The 15,281-nt window shown below is 44.9% G+C and overlaps 1 protein-coding gene across 1 annotated transcript in view; it reads right to left on the bottom strand.

Moving 5' to 3' along the window:
* The window catches only part of MC5R (melanocortin 5 receptor), a 130,070-nt gene extending 118,124 nt beyond the window's left edge, over nucleotides 1-11,946 (bottom strand). The window contains exon 1 of the mRNA XM_075316409.1: nucleotides 11,701-11,946. The gene's annotated coding sequence lies outside the window, so the exon portion shown is untranslated. The remainder of the gene's footprint in view (nucleotides 1-11,700) is intronic.
* Between the last annotated feature and the right edge of the window lie 3,335 nt (nucleotides 11,947-15,281).

Below are 15,281 nucleotides of genomic sequence, written 5' to 3'. Positions count from 1 at the left end.
GTTTGCAGGCCCTACCTCAGTCAGTGTTTCACCCACACTCTACAGCTCCGGAATGTCATGCTCTTCAGCCTCCTCCTCCTCCTGCGCATCCTCATCCACTGTGCCCTCCACACCAGTCACAAGCTGGAAGCACTGCAGCACTGCCTCGGCAAAGCGGCAACAGGCTGTGCTGAAGCTAATCTGCATAGGTGACAAACCCCACAATGCAGAAGAGCTGTGGACAGCTCTGAAACAGCAGGCAGATCACTGGCTCACACCTCTGAACCTAAAGCCAGGAAAGGTCGTGTGTGACAATGGCCGGAACCTGGTGGCGGCTTTGAGGCGAGGCCAGCTGACACATGTTCCATGCGTGGCCCATGTGCTCAACCTCGTGGTTCAGCGGTTTATAAAGTCATACCCAGAGCTGTCTGATCTGCTAGTAAAAGTTCGCCGCCTGTCTGCACATTTTCGAAAGTCACCTACTGCTTCAGCCGGCCTTGCCGGCTTTCAGCGCCGTTTGCATCTTCCGGCTCACAGACTGGTGTGTGATGTCCCCACGCGTTGGAATTCAACTCTGCACATGTTGGTCAGGATATGTGAGCAGAAGAGGGCAGTTGTTGAGTACCTGCATCACCTAAGCCGTCGGGAAATGGGTCAAACTCCACACATAACACCTGAGGAGTGGAGATGGATGTCAGACCTATGTACCATCCTCCAAAACTTTGAGGACTCCACCAAGATGGTGAGTGGTGATGACGCCATTATTAGCGTCACCATACCGCTACTCTGCCTTCTAAAACGGTCTCTGCTGAAAAACAAACATGATGCATTGCAGGCGGAGCGCGATGAGTTGAAGCAAGAAACAGTAGTGGGTGTGGGTGATAACACACAGCCCAGCCTCGTCTCATCACAACGTGCAGTGGAGGACTATGACGAGGAGGAGGATGAAGACATGGAGCAACTCTCCGGCCAAATTGAGGATATGACATGCACACCAGTCATATCCTCGGTTCAGCGTGGCTGGCCAGAGGACAGGGTAGATGAGGAGGAGGAGGAGGAGGAGGAGGAGGAGGACAGCATGTTCAGTCATCTTGTTGGTCAGGCTACTGAAGTCCTGGCTGTTAAGAGTCTGGCGCACATGGCTGACTTTATGGTAAGCTGCCTGTCTCGTGACCCTCGCGTTAAGAACATCTTGGCCGACAATCATTACTGGTTGGTAACACTGTTAGACCCACGCTACAAGGAGAACTTTTTGTCTCTTATTCCCGTGGAGGAGAGGTCAACCAAAATGCAGCAGTTCTGGAAGGCCATACTCACGGAAGTAGGCAAAGCATTCCCCTCACAAAACGCTAGCGGCATAGGTCAGGAATCAGTGGACAACCGAGGCGTACAGCCGAGAGAGGCACAAGTCCAATCCGCCAGAGGTAGGGGAACAGTCTTTAAGATGTGGGACAGTTTTCTCAGCCCCTCACGTACCACAGCCCCTGAGGTGCGGGGTAGTGCCACAAGAAATCCTAAGTTTGCCCAGATGCTGAAGGAGTACCTTGCAGATCGAACAACTGTACTCCGACATTCCTCTGTGCCTTACAATTATTGGGTATCCAAGCTGGACACGTGGCATGAATTGGCTCTCTACGCCTTGGAAGTCCTGGCCTGCCCTGCTGCTAGCGTTTTGTCAGAGCGTGTTTTTAGTGCCGCAGGTGGAATCATTACAGATAAACGCACCCGCCTGTCAACTGAAAATGCTGACAGGCTGACTCTGATCAAGATGAACAAGGGTTGGATTGGGCCAGACTTCACCACACCACCAGCAAATGAGAGCGGAATTTAAAGTTTGCCATGTACCTCCACTCACCCATGGGTACACACTTCTGGACTTTGGATAATCGCTGGACTGCTCCTCCTTCTCCTCATGCGCCACCATGATGATGACCGTTACAAATTGCAATACTTAGGCCTTTGTTTCAGGTATACCCCCAGTGGTAAATTTTTTCGCCCATTCTTTGCAGAATGGACATTACAACGACAGGAGACCCGCTCCTTTGCAATGGGAACAATGTTTTGAGGCCCTCATGGACGTCTCTACCCAGGGACAACGTGGAGCCTCCCAATTTTTGGCTGCCCTGCCTAAGGGCTATACTATAATACACCCACTTCCTTAAAATGGACACTTAATGTTTTGAGGCCCTCATGCACGTCTCTACCCAGGGACAACGTGGAGCCTCCCAATTTTTGGCTGCCCTGCCTAAGGGCTATACTATAATACACCCACTTCCTTAAAATGGACACTTAATGTTTTGAGGCCATCATGCACGTCTCTATCCAGGGACAATGTGGAGCCTCCCAATTTGTGGCTGCCCTGGCAAAGGGCTATACTGAAATAGACCCACTTCCTTACAATGGGCACTTCAGGTTTACAGGCCATCATGCACGTCTCTATCCAGGGACAATGTGGAGCCTCCCAATTTGTGGCTGCCCTGGCAAAGGGCTATACTGAAATAGACCCACTTCCTTACAATGGGCACTTCAGGTTTACAGGCCATCATGCACGTCTCTATCCAGGGACAATGTGGAGCCTCCCAATTTGTGGCTGCCCTGGCAAAGGGCTATACTGAAATAGACCCACTTCCTTACAATGGGCACTTCAGGTTTACAGGCCATCATGCACGTCTCTATCCAGGGACAATGTGGAGCCTCCCAATTTGTGGCTGCCCTGGCAAAGGGCTATACTGAAATAGACCCACTTCCTTACAATGGGCACTTCAGGTTTACAGGCCATCATGCACGTCTCTATCCAGGGACAATGTGGAGCCTCCCAATTTGTGGCTGTCCTGGCAAAGGGCTATACTGAAATAGACCCACTTCCTTACAATGGGCACTTCAGGTTTACAGGCCATCATGCACGTCTCTATCCAGGGACAATGTGGAGCCTCCCAATTTTTGGCTGCCCTGGCAAAGGGCTATACTGAAATAGACCCACTTCCTTACAATGGGCACTTCAGGTTTACAGGCCATCATGCACGTCTCTATCCAGGGACAATGTGGAGCCTCCCAATTTGTGGCTGCCCTGGCAAAGGGCTATACTGAAATAGACCCACTTCCTTACAATGGGCACTTCAGGTTTACAGGCCATCATGCACGTCTCTATCCAGGGACAATGTGGAGCCTCCCAATTTGTGGCTGCCCTGGCAAAGGGCTATACTGAAATAGACCCACTTCCTTACAATGGGCACTTCAGGTTTACAGGCCATCATGCACGTCTCTATCCAGGGACAATGTGGAGCCTCCCAATTTGTGGCTGCCCTGGCAAAGGGCTATACTGAAATAGACCCACTTCCTTACAATGGGCACTTCAGGTTTACAGGCCATCATGCACGTCTGTATGCAGGGGCATTGGTGAACCTCACAATTTTGGACTGCCCTGGCAAAGGAAAATACTACAAAGACTCACTTCCTCAAAATGGGCACATTAGACTCAAGAGGCCTTCATGTACGTCTCTTCTCAGGGACATCGGAGTGCCACACAATGTTTTCACGTAAAATCTTTCATGTATTAATCTCAAAAAGTAACATACACCAGCTCTATCTCACTATAGGGTATGTGCCCTTAACATTTCTGCCATGAAAAATCATTTTGGGGTCATTTTGGAAGGTTTTCTGGTGAGTCCATAAAAATGGCGTGAAACGCGGACAAAATTGTTCACAGCTGTGACTTTTGAGTGATAAATGCTTCAAGGGGTCTTTCCCATGCTGTTGCCATGTCATTTGAGCACTCTTCTGAGACTTTTGTGACATTTTTAGGGTTTCTCCATGCTGCCGGGGGGTCATTTCACAAAAATACTCGGGTCTCCCATAGGATAACATTGGGCTCGTTGCTCGGGCCGAGTACACGAGTATCTTGGGAGGCTCGGCCCGAGTTTCGAGCACCCGAGCTTTTTAGTACTCGCTCATCACTAGTGAGCAGTAGTGATGGGCGATGGGTGGGATCGGGAGCCTTGTCCGATAGTTTAGTAAAGACCGAGTTCGGATCGAGATTACACGATTTTGCGTCCGATCACCGATCTTGGATTTTACAGTTGTGGGATTGGACAGGGGGGGCTGTAAAATAAAGAAAATAGTTAATAATAAACATTGTCATTATACTTACAGGTCCCGCGACGTGTCCTGCAGACTCTGTCTCCCAGCGCTTCTGCTTCCGAGTCCGATCATTGCTTTGCCTCCGAGTTAAAGGATCTTCCGTGACGTCATAGCCATGTGACCAGTCTGGTGTAAATGTTGTACAGAGCGATGTAGCAGAGCTGACAATGCTCTCTCTGCTTCTCACTTTGTATAGACTGTGTCTGTACAGAGTGATGAAGCTGACATTGGTGTCCCTGTGAACTATGTTGGACTAAGGAGTTTTTTATAATAAAAATGGAGTATCTATATTTTTTTTGTTTTATTTCTAATAAAAATTGTTTTTATATGAGTTGTGATTTTTTTTTTACAGTTTATTAGAAATCCATGGTGGTCATGTCTAATTTGGCAAGACACCATTAATTTCGGGCTTAGTATCATCTGAGAATACAAAGCTGGCATTAACCCCTTTATTACCCAGTGTGCCACCACATTAGGGCTGCTGGATGAACCAGGTAAAGCACCTGGAAATGGTGCTAAGAAACAATGAGCCATTTCCAGGCGTGGCTGCGGGCTGCCCAGAATCCCAGCCCCCAGCTGCCTGGCTTTACTTTGGCTGGCAATCAAAATACAGGAAAGCCCATTATTTTTTTCTTTAAAAAAATAATTTAAAAAAAATGCATGGGCTCCCGATGTAGTTTGATTGCCAGTCAGGTAAAACCAGACAACTGGGGGCTGGGATTCTCGGGAGCCCCGCAGCTGCCCCTGGAAATAGTGCATTGTTTCTTAGCACCATTTCCAGGCGCTTTATCCGGCTCATTCAGCGGCCCTAATGCGGTGGCATGCTGTGTAATAAAGGGGTTAATACCAGCTTTGTATTCTCATATGGTGCTAAGCCTGAAAAAACACAACACAGAGAAACATTTTTTTTATTAGAAATAAAGCAAAAAAAATTAGAGACTCCCTCTTTATTATAAAAACAAATATTTATCTGACATAGTCCAACGTAATCCACAGGGACAGCAATGTCAACTCTGCTTCATCCCTCTGTACAGGCACAGTCTATACAAAGTGAGAAGCAGAGAGAGCATTGTCAGCTCTGCTACATCGCTCTGTACAGAGCGAGAAGCAGCCTGACAGTGAGGGTATGATTGCACTTGCGTCTCGTAATGCATCACCCCGCAAAGCCTGACGCTCTCAGGACAGGAATGCCTCAACTGCATGAAAATATATGCAGCTGACCCGCTGCTGTCGGGAGATCGTGCGCTGTTATGTGATGCGACTCTCCACAGTGACAATCACTTCACAAGACCTTTGATGATATCATAGTCATGTGATCAGTCTGTAACCAATGAGGTAATACAACATTCACACCTGACTGGTCACATTGCTATGACGTCACAGCAATGATCGGACTTGGATGCAGAAGTGGCCGGGAGACAGAGCCTGCAGGACGCGTCGCTGGACCTGTAAGTATAATGACAACGTTTTTTAATAATGTGCTTTTTTTTTACAGTCCCTGGACCTGATCTGGACCCGATCTGTAACATGAGCTTCTCATTAAAGCTTGTGCTCGGGATCATGTACACGATCACTATGTGATCGGTACGATCCCCAATCTTTACAGTTCGGGATCGCCCATCACTAGCGAGCAGCAGATGTAAGGATGCCTTGGCATGTTGATTGATAGTTCACTCTGCTCAGAGGCATTACTGATTGAGCTGTCAATCAAACTTTCAAGGCATGCTTACAGCCATCATTCACTGTATACTGAACAGTGACTGCTCCAGGTACACCTGTAAGCCGGCTGCTCATAGGAGGAATAAGAGTGCTAGCCCATGATCAGGATTTCCAGCTTTTCGGACACAGCATGCATCAGCTGCGTCCAAAACGCTGCTTTGTACAGTACAAGCAAAGTGGACGGGATTTCTAGAAATGCCGTGCCCACTATGCTTCTTTTTTCTGCAGCAAACACTGACCTGCGGTGCGTGTTTCTAGACTGCAGCATGTCAATTGTTTGCTGCGGAATTCGTAGGGAGAACACAGCGAGAGACCACAGCGCAGTGAACACTGATCATGGGTACATGTAGCTGCGGTCTCCTGCATTCTCCTGTGGAGGAGACTCGCGGCCCCGCAGATCAGGACCTGCTGCGTTCTGAACGCAGCAAGTCCTGATCATGGGCACATACCCTTAGGTTTGTATTCTTCTGGGAGTCTTGTTTCCCGTGTGACTGGACAGCATTTTAACACTATTACCGTGCAAATTAACCTCATATTTGTAGGTTAGTACTGTTTGGGGACATGAAAGGTTCTTTTTAACACCCATCTTTCCTAAATTAAGCAAATATGAGATATAGTGTTCAGGAGTACATTACAGGTTTACACCAGCTTGAATAGTCTAATGTAGCAACAGATACCAAGATTCCAGCGATTTGTCACTTACTGGGCTGCTTGCTGTAATTTTGATAAAATCACTGCTTGATCAGTAGGAAATTATCACTACAGGACTAGTAAACCTGCTGCAGAATGGTCCTGAAGGAAGGTAGATAAATGGCAGACAAGTACTAATAAGTAATGAATATGTAATTAAAGGGTTCTCTGAGAATTCTTATAAAATAATTAAACAAAATAAATAATACACATTTAAATAAGAACGTGTTCTAAATATCTTTATTTATCAAAAAATGTGTTTTATCTACTGCAAGATGGCAACTTCCATAAATCAGTGTTCACCCATTCTAGACTTCAGAGAACACACAGTAGGATGGGCTGCCTAAAGAACATCTGCTCTTGACATATGTCAGGTCAGAGCAGCATCCAGTCAGGAATCGTGAATGCACAGTCCTCTGTTAAGTCAACCTGACAGGACACTAATTCCAGAGGACTAAAGGAGAAGCTGAACATCTTTCTTTAGCTGCCTGAGAATAAACATCCATCTCAGTCAGCCTGCCTAAAAGTTGTAATGCAAGGAGGACATTTGTCTAATGTGGGCGTCACACGAGACGATCTATCGCGCGATGCATCGTCGGGGTCACGGTTTTCGTGACGCACATCCGGCATCACTTGCGACGTCGTCTCCTTTGACACCTCCGAGCGACGCTGACTCGTTCACAAATCGTGAGTCGTGTACTCATCGTTTAATTTCAAAAAACCTTTTAATTTTAATGGCACCGGTTGTTCATCTTACCCGGGGCAGCACACATCGCTCCGTGTGACACCCTGGGAAAGATGAACACTGCTTACCTGCGTCCCGTGGCTCCCGCCAGCTATGCGGAAGGAAGGAGGTGGGCGGGATGTTTACGTCCCGCTCATCTCCGCCCCTCTGCTTCTATTGGCCGGCCGCTGTGTGATGTCGCTGTGACGCCGAATGCCCCTCCCCCTTCAGGAAGTGGATGTTCGCTGCCCACAGCGGAGTCGCTCAGCAGGTAAGTATGTGTGACGGCGGTTTAACGATTTTGTGCTACACGGGCAGTGATTTGCCCGTGAGCACAAACGACGGGGGCGGGTACGATCGCTCGTGCAATCTCACGATAGATCGTACCATGTGACGCCCGCATTACTCTCAACACACTAGGATGGCTACACACTGCTAAATGGAAGTTGCCATTTTTAAAATGCTGACAGAGTGCACTATTTAAAGCATACCATTTTGCGAAATCAAGGTATTTAGAAAAATGTTTAATATTTTCTTTGTTTTACTTTTTTATTACATTTCTCAGAAAACCCCTTTGATATCTTTTGATGTGCGATGTTGTGAGGGCAACAAATGGTACAACTAAAATAAGTACAACATTGCTTATTATATCACTTGGCAAAAATGTTGATAACTTGTCTACAGAGTATGGAGTTGCAATTAGGATTCTATACCATTGAACCTAATGTATTTCAGAATAAATATATGCAACCCTATATACAGCTGCTTATAATACCTCCTTACAAACAATCCCTTGGGCTTCTATACACACTTAGGTGTGCCCGTCTCCAGCATCACTTACAACAATAATTATCTTCACTTCACAGATGTCTCTCTACTCCATTGTCCTTTATTTGCTCTTGTCTTCATCTTGGTTCATATCTGAGAATTTCCATTCATTGTAATATTTTCTGCTGTCTCCATGATCCTTTAGTTATGTAGCATTGAAAAATGTGTTGTTCTATAAAAGCATTCCTCTCCTATTTATTCCACAGACTCTTATCTGCCACAATGCAGTAAACCAGCTTTCAATAGATAATGAAAGAGACAAATGACCAAATCAAACCCATCTGAAGTCCGGAGACCTCAGGGTATTATTTTCTCTACTGTACTGATACCATACTGATACTGTGAATTGGTCTAAGTAGGCACTTTGTTATCATTTGTCATAGTCTACTTGTCTGCACATATTTTAACAAATACACATAGAAATACAAAAAAGGGAAGTTAAACTTTTTACATGCATAATGTAATAATTTTATCTTCATGTCAACAGCTTTGCAATTTGTGGTTTATATAACTAAACTCATAGGGAGGTTAGACAACTACAGCTCTTCTGGGCTGTTCTTCTGTAGGCTGTCCAGTGCAAACAAGGTATCCGCTATCCATTGGATTGGTGATCACTTATTGATCAGTGGGGTCCAGCACTGATTAATTGAAAAGAGAAACATTTTATGCCTATTGAATGGCACATGGTAACCATAGCTGTATTCATTCCTATTGCTGCCCATAGCTGCGATGATTTACATCTGGCAGCCTATAGAGAATGAATGGAGTGGCGGTCAGGCATACCATCTGACACTTAATTTTCTAGAGTTAAAATACAGTATGTTCCTATTGGAGATAAAAATTTGTCAAACTTTTATCACTGTGGATCCCAGCAGTTGGACTTCCACTAATCAGCAAGTTGTCTCCTATCCTCCAAATAGGTAATAACTGTTTTTTACTGTACAGCATCTTAAAGATGAAAGAAAGAATTTTGCTGCTCTAACGCCTGTAAGTATGTCATTGAATGACATTCTGTAATGCTCCTTAACAGGGATTAGAGAATCTCAAGTGATTTAAGTTTTGGCTTCAATATCTTATCAGTAGATATGGAGAAGAGTGCCCCAGAAAGCAATGCTGCATCCCCATAAGGATACTCAAAGAGGGAAATCAATAGTTGGGATTAACTGCTCCATATTCTGGGTGATAAAAGTTTCTGTAGTTTTCAGACTTATGCACATGTATGTTATATTAAAAAGTGTTACACTACAAAATCTCTGAACTGCACATAAGTCAAAGCATAATGTGGTTTATAGCTCCACAGTTTGCAATTTATTCTTAAGGTACCGTCACACTTAGCGACGCTCCAGCAATCCCACCAGCGATCTGACCTGGCAGGGATCATTGGAGCATCACTACATGGTCGCTGGTGAGCTGTCAAACAGGCAGATCTCCACAGCGATCAGAGATTAGCCACCAGCCACCAGCGACCTGTGTAACGGCGCTGTGCTTCGTAACCATGGTACACATCGGGTTACTAAGCAAAGCACTTTGCTTATAGTTACCCGATGTGTACCTTGGCTAAGTGTGCAGGGAGCCGGCTTCTATAAGCTGCAGACGCTGGTAACCAAGGTAAATATCGGGTAACCAAGCAAAGCACTTTGCTTGGTTACCCGATGTGTACCTTGGTTACCAGCGTCCACAGAAGCCGGCTTCTTGCTCCCTGTAGATTCAGATCGTTGCTCTCTCACTGTCAAAAACAGCGATGTGTGCTTCACAGCGGGAGAGCAACGACCAAAAAATAGTCCAGGACATTCAGCAACGACCAGCGACCTCACAGCAGGGGCCAGGTCGTTGCTGGATGTCACACACAGCGACATCACTAGAAAGATCGCTGTTGTGTCACAAAAACTGTGACTCAGCAGCGATGTCGCTAGCAATGTCGCTTAGTGAGACGTGGCCTTAACACTGAGAAATTATCTCACCCTGATGGCTTAGTAGAGTTTAGATATTTATCCTTTTTTGCATAAATTTCCTCCAGGTTCTTTGGTTTCTTCCCACACTCTGAGAATGTATTTGTTTGGGATCTTTCACGCATCCATGCAATTCGGTCTATTTCATGGACTGGCCAAGGCTCTCCCATCGCAAGCATAATAGCTTCATAGAAATATATAAAGCAATTTGTTCCAATGCATGAATTGGCCAAGACTCTCCCAACCCAAGTATGACAGCTTCATAGAAATATAGAAAGCAATTCGGTTCAGTGTATGTACTGGCCATGGCTCTCCCAATCCAAGCGTGACAGCTTCATAGAAATATATCAAACAATTCGGTCCAATGCATGGACTGGCCAAGATTCTCCCATCCCAAACATGACAGCTTCATAGAAATATACATAGCAATTCAGTCTAATGCATGGACTGGCCAAAGCTCTTCCATCCCAAACATGACAACTTCATAGAAATATAAATAGCAATTTCGGCCAATGCATGGACTGGCCAAGGCTCTCCCAACCCAAGCATGACAACTTCATAGAAATATATAAACCAATTCAGTCCAATTCATGAACTGGCCAAGGCTCTCCCAACCCAAACATGACCGCTTCATAGAAATATATATAGCAATTTGGTCCAATGCATAGACTGGCCAAGGCTCTCCCATCCCAAGTCTGACAGCTTCTTAGAAATATATAATGCTGTCTCAGTCAGGTCAGGTATTGGATCAAATTGCATGGACATGTGAAAAAGTCCAAACAAATACACACTCGGAGTGTGGGGAGAAACCAAAGAACCCAAAGAAAATTCATATAGGAAAAAAAAAATCCAGTTAAGAAAATTAAATTGTGATCTCCAATGAGAACAGGATCTGAATTAAACAGCTACTGAATATGTTGGCAGCAGCACTATACCAGCAACAGAAAATTAATAATTTCATTTTCCTATTGAAACCCAAATATAAAGGGCTTTTGTCAAGTGTCTGAACCTGAATAATATTTTGGGAAACCTTTCATTTCAGAAACAATAACCCTCTCACATTTCCTAACCTCACATTCCCACAGTAGAGCCCAGAACGATCAGATCTACAGAAATACAATGTGTGAGAATCCAGCCTCCCCTGATGTGGTCGCTCCAGAGATGGGCAAAATATTTTAGATGAAGTAATTGCAAGAATGCAACAATGGCTCTATTATTAATTAGCATTGGCATCCCTGAATACTACACAATGGTTCATATTCTGCAGCCAAACTCATATTATTCTATTACAAGGTATAATACTGCCAAATGGTGCCACAAATCAAAGACAATAAAGAATAAATCTGATATCTAAAAAAAATCTACAAAAAGTATCAATGGTCATAAATATAAATGGTTATAATGTATTAGATATCAATATCACAAAATGTATGAAAATCTCCCATCAAGAAATATATTAATCCTGTGACTAGTGCTGAGTGACAAAGTTTACTCTGCTGCATATGGAATAAAAACACTATGTATATTATAGGAAAAAGAAAGCATAAAAGTTTTCTAATATCACATTTCACCTATGAAGCACAACAGCGCACACTACGTAATAGCAAGAGCCCTACCGGCATTAGTTTAGAATGGATCAGTTGGCTACAAGTAGCCCCAAATTTCCCTCTTTACCTGGAGCCTTTTTAGGAATCTTCATAAGATTTCATGTTTAACTCCTGATTACGCTGCACAATCCCATTCTTTTCTAACAGGTCCATGATCCACTTATATCAGGAGCTGGAACAGTACATGTTTTCTGAATAGACAGTTGAGCAGTCACATTTTAGTCCACAGAACAAAGAGCAGCTATTGATCAGCCTCACTGAGCGACCCTCTATTTTATACCTGCAGCTGCTATCCTCACTGCCGAGCAGCTGTTAACTCCTCCTTTCTATCCTATCATTTCTCATCCAAGTGAGAGATAGAACACGTTTATTTCACGACCACCAGAGGGCACTCGTCAGCATCCTTAGAAACTGTTAAGGGATCTTGAAGAATATCGTCTTTTGTTATAACATGCATCTATATTTGTTTTACCCGCTATATAACTACCCCATTTAATTAGCAAAGATGGGCAGCTTAATTAACACACATTTCAAGAACGATTCCTTTCATTAATCCCTTAATAAATTGTCATTTGGCTTCTTTAAGACAAAGTATTTTTTTTCTTTGCTTGTTTTTTCACTATAGCGTTTCAGAAGCTTTTTCATTTTTTTGTTATGGACATAGCTGTGTAACACCTTGGGTCTTTTTCTGTTAGATTTTCTCTATATTATTATGTATGTGGCAGCATTTTGGGTTACATATGACATTATTATTAGCAATAAGCAGATATGACAAGATTTCAATTAGCCAAATTGTGAGGATTTTACAGAGAAAATTCTATTTGTAGTGAATTTGTTTCCTGCAAATGCAAATTGAATGACCCTTATTAGGCTCTGTGTTCTGGAGAGACCCTAGAGAATAAGAAGTCTAAGATGTAGAAGTAAGGGTATGTGCGCACGTTGCTTTTTACCTGCTTTTTACCTGCTTTTGTGCTGCTTTTTCTTCTGCGCTGTTTAATGCCAAAATGGATGTGTTCTTCTATTCAAGCAAAGTCTATGGGAATTTGGGTTTTTTGTTCACACTATGATGTTCAAAATGCTGCCTTTTTGTGGCAGAACTTTGGTCAAAAACTCAGCTTTTCAAAGAAGCAACATGTCAATTGTTTTTGCCATTTGGGTTTTGCACTGCAAAGCTGAGTTTTTGACCAAAGTTCTGCCACAAAAAGGCAGCATTTTGAACAACATAGTGTGAACAAGAAACCCAAATTCCCATAGACTTTGCTTGAATAGAAGAACACATCCATTTTGGCATTAAACAGCGCAGAAGAAAAAGCAGCAAAAAAGCAGGTAAAAAGCAGGTAAAAAGCAACGTGCGCACATACCCTCAAAATAGCTAATACTCACCTGAACACTCATTTTCACCGCACTGTCCTCATACAGTCTTCAGTGTACTTTCTTACTGCATCTTCACAATTAGTCCAGAGATGACTCTGCAAATGCACTTATTCACAGCCTACGGCAGTCATGGCGAACCTTACACAGGCCGAGTGCCCAAACTGTAGCCCTAAACCCAATATTTTTCCCAAAGTGCCAATCCTATTATGTAAATAATTAATTAATTTTAATCTTACCTTTGAGGTCTTCTTTTCTCTTCAGCAGGGGGCATCACACTCATGTGTGCTTACCACACATTGAAACTGAGCCTCTCCCGCTGACCGCTCCAGACACAGGAGTTGGATTGATCTTTCTGGAAAAATTGCAGCATATTAGACAGACAGACAGATTTTAGCACGGAATGCAATCAGAGTTAACCCTGAAATCCACATCTACATTTCAAAGTCTGAACATGAAATTTCATGAAGACGTATGAGTTGCTCCCCTCCCCTTTCATTGTGTAGTTATATCCCCTTTCCTGGGCCACTTCCTGGTAAACATTTCCCTCATCCTGATATATATTTCCTACATTCCGGTATATTTGTCCCCATTATGGCCCCATCCTGGTAAATGTAACCCTTCCCGGCATATTCCCCCATCCTGGCATGTTCCCCCATGCTGGTAAATGTCCCTCTATTCTTGTAAATGTCCCCCTATCCTGCTAAATGTACCCCCATCCTGGTAAATGTACCCCATTTTGCTAAATGTACCCCATCCTGGCATGTTTTCCCCATCCTGCCATGTTTCCCCCATCCTGCCACGTTTTCCCCATCCTGCTAAGTCTCCCCCATCCTGCCAAGTCTCCCCCATACTGTCATGTCTCCCCATCCTGGCATGTTTATGTACCCCCATCCTGGCATGTCTCCCCATCCTGGCATGTTTATGTACCCCCATCCTGGCATGTTTATGTACCCCAATCCTGGCATGTCTCCCCATCCTGGCATGTCTCCCCATCCTGGCATGTTTATGTACCATCATTCTGGTCTGGCTCCCCATCCTGTCATGTCTCCCCATCCTGGCATGTTTCCACTTCCTGCCATGTTTATGTACCCCCTCCTGCCATGTCTCCACCATCCTGCCATTTTTATGTGTCCCCATCTTGGCATGTTTTCCCATCCTGGCATGTTTCCACATCCTGCCATGTTTATGTACCCCCATCCTGGCATGTTTCCCCCATCCTGGCATGTTTCCCATCCTGGCATGTCCCCCCCCCCTCCTTGCATGTTTCCCCCATCCTTCCATATTTCACCCCATGCTGCCATATTTTCAGCCATGCTGCTATGTTTTCCCCCATACTTGCATGTTTCCCCCATGGTGCTATGTTTCCCCCATGCTGCCATGTTTTCCCCATCTGTATGTTTCCCCCATTATTGCATGTTTTCCCCCATCCTTGCATGTTTCCCATCCTGGCATGTTTCCCCCCCCTCCTTGCATGTTTCCCCCATCCTTCCATATTTCACCCCATGCTGCCATATTTTCAGCCATGCTGCTATGTTTTCCCCCACCCTTGCATGTTTCCCCCATGGTGCTATGTTTCCCCCATGCTGCCATGTTTTCCCCCATCCTTGCATGTTTTCCCCATCCTTGCATGTTTCCCCATGCTGCCATGTTTTCGCCATCTGTACGTTTCCCCCATTATTGCATGTTTTCCCCCATCCTTGCATGTTTCCCGCATGCTACCATGTTTTCTCCCATCCTTGCATGTTTCCCTCATGCTGCCATGTTTCCCCCATTTTGCTGTGTTTTCCCCATCCTTGCATGTTTCCCCCCACCCTTGCATGTTTTCCCCCATCCTTTTATATTTCCCCCCATCTTTGCATGTTTCCCCCATGCTGCCATGTTTTCCCTCATGCTGCCATGTTTTCCCCATCCTGCCACATTTCCCCCATCTGCCATGTTTCCACCATCCTGCCATGTTTCCCCCATCCTTGCATGTTTCCCCCATGCTGCTATGTTTCCCCCATGCTGCTATGTTTCCCTCATCCTTGCATGTTTCCCTCCATGCTGCCATGTTTTCCGCATCTTTGCATGTTTCTCCCAACCTTGCATTTTTCCCCCCATCCTTGCATGTTTCCCCCCTCCTTACATGTTTCCCCCATGCCGCTATATTTCCCCCATCCTTGCATGTTTCCCCCATGCCGCTATGTTTCCCCCATGCTGGCACCCCCCCCACCTTGGCACAGCCGCATACAGTTTAAACAAAAACAACTCACCTTCCAGCACCCGCTCCACCGC

The sequence above is a fragment of the Anomaloglossus baeobatrachus genome, chromosome 6 (genome assembly GCF_048569485.1).
Source record: "Anomaloglossus baeobatrachus isolate aAnoBae1 chromosome 6, aAnoBae1.hap1, whole genome shotgun sequence".
Classification (NCBI taxonomy): domain Eukaryota; kingdom Metazoa; phylum Chordata; class Amphibia; order Anura; family Aromobatidae; genus Anomaloglossus; species Anomaloglossus baeobatrachus.
Note: the sequence above shows the minus strand (reverse complement) of the source record. Positions and strands in the feature narration are given on the sequence as shown.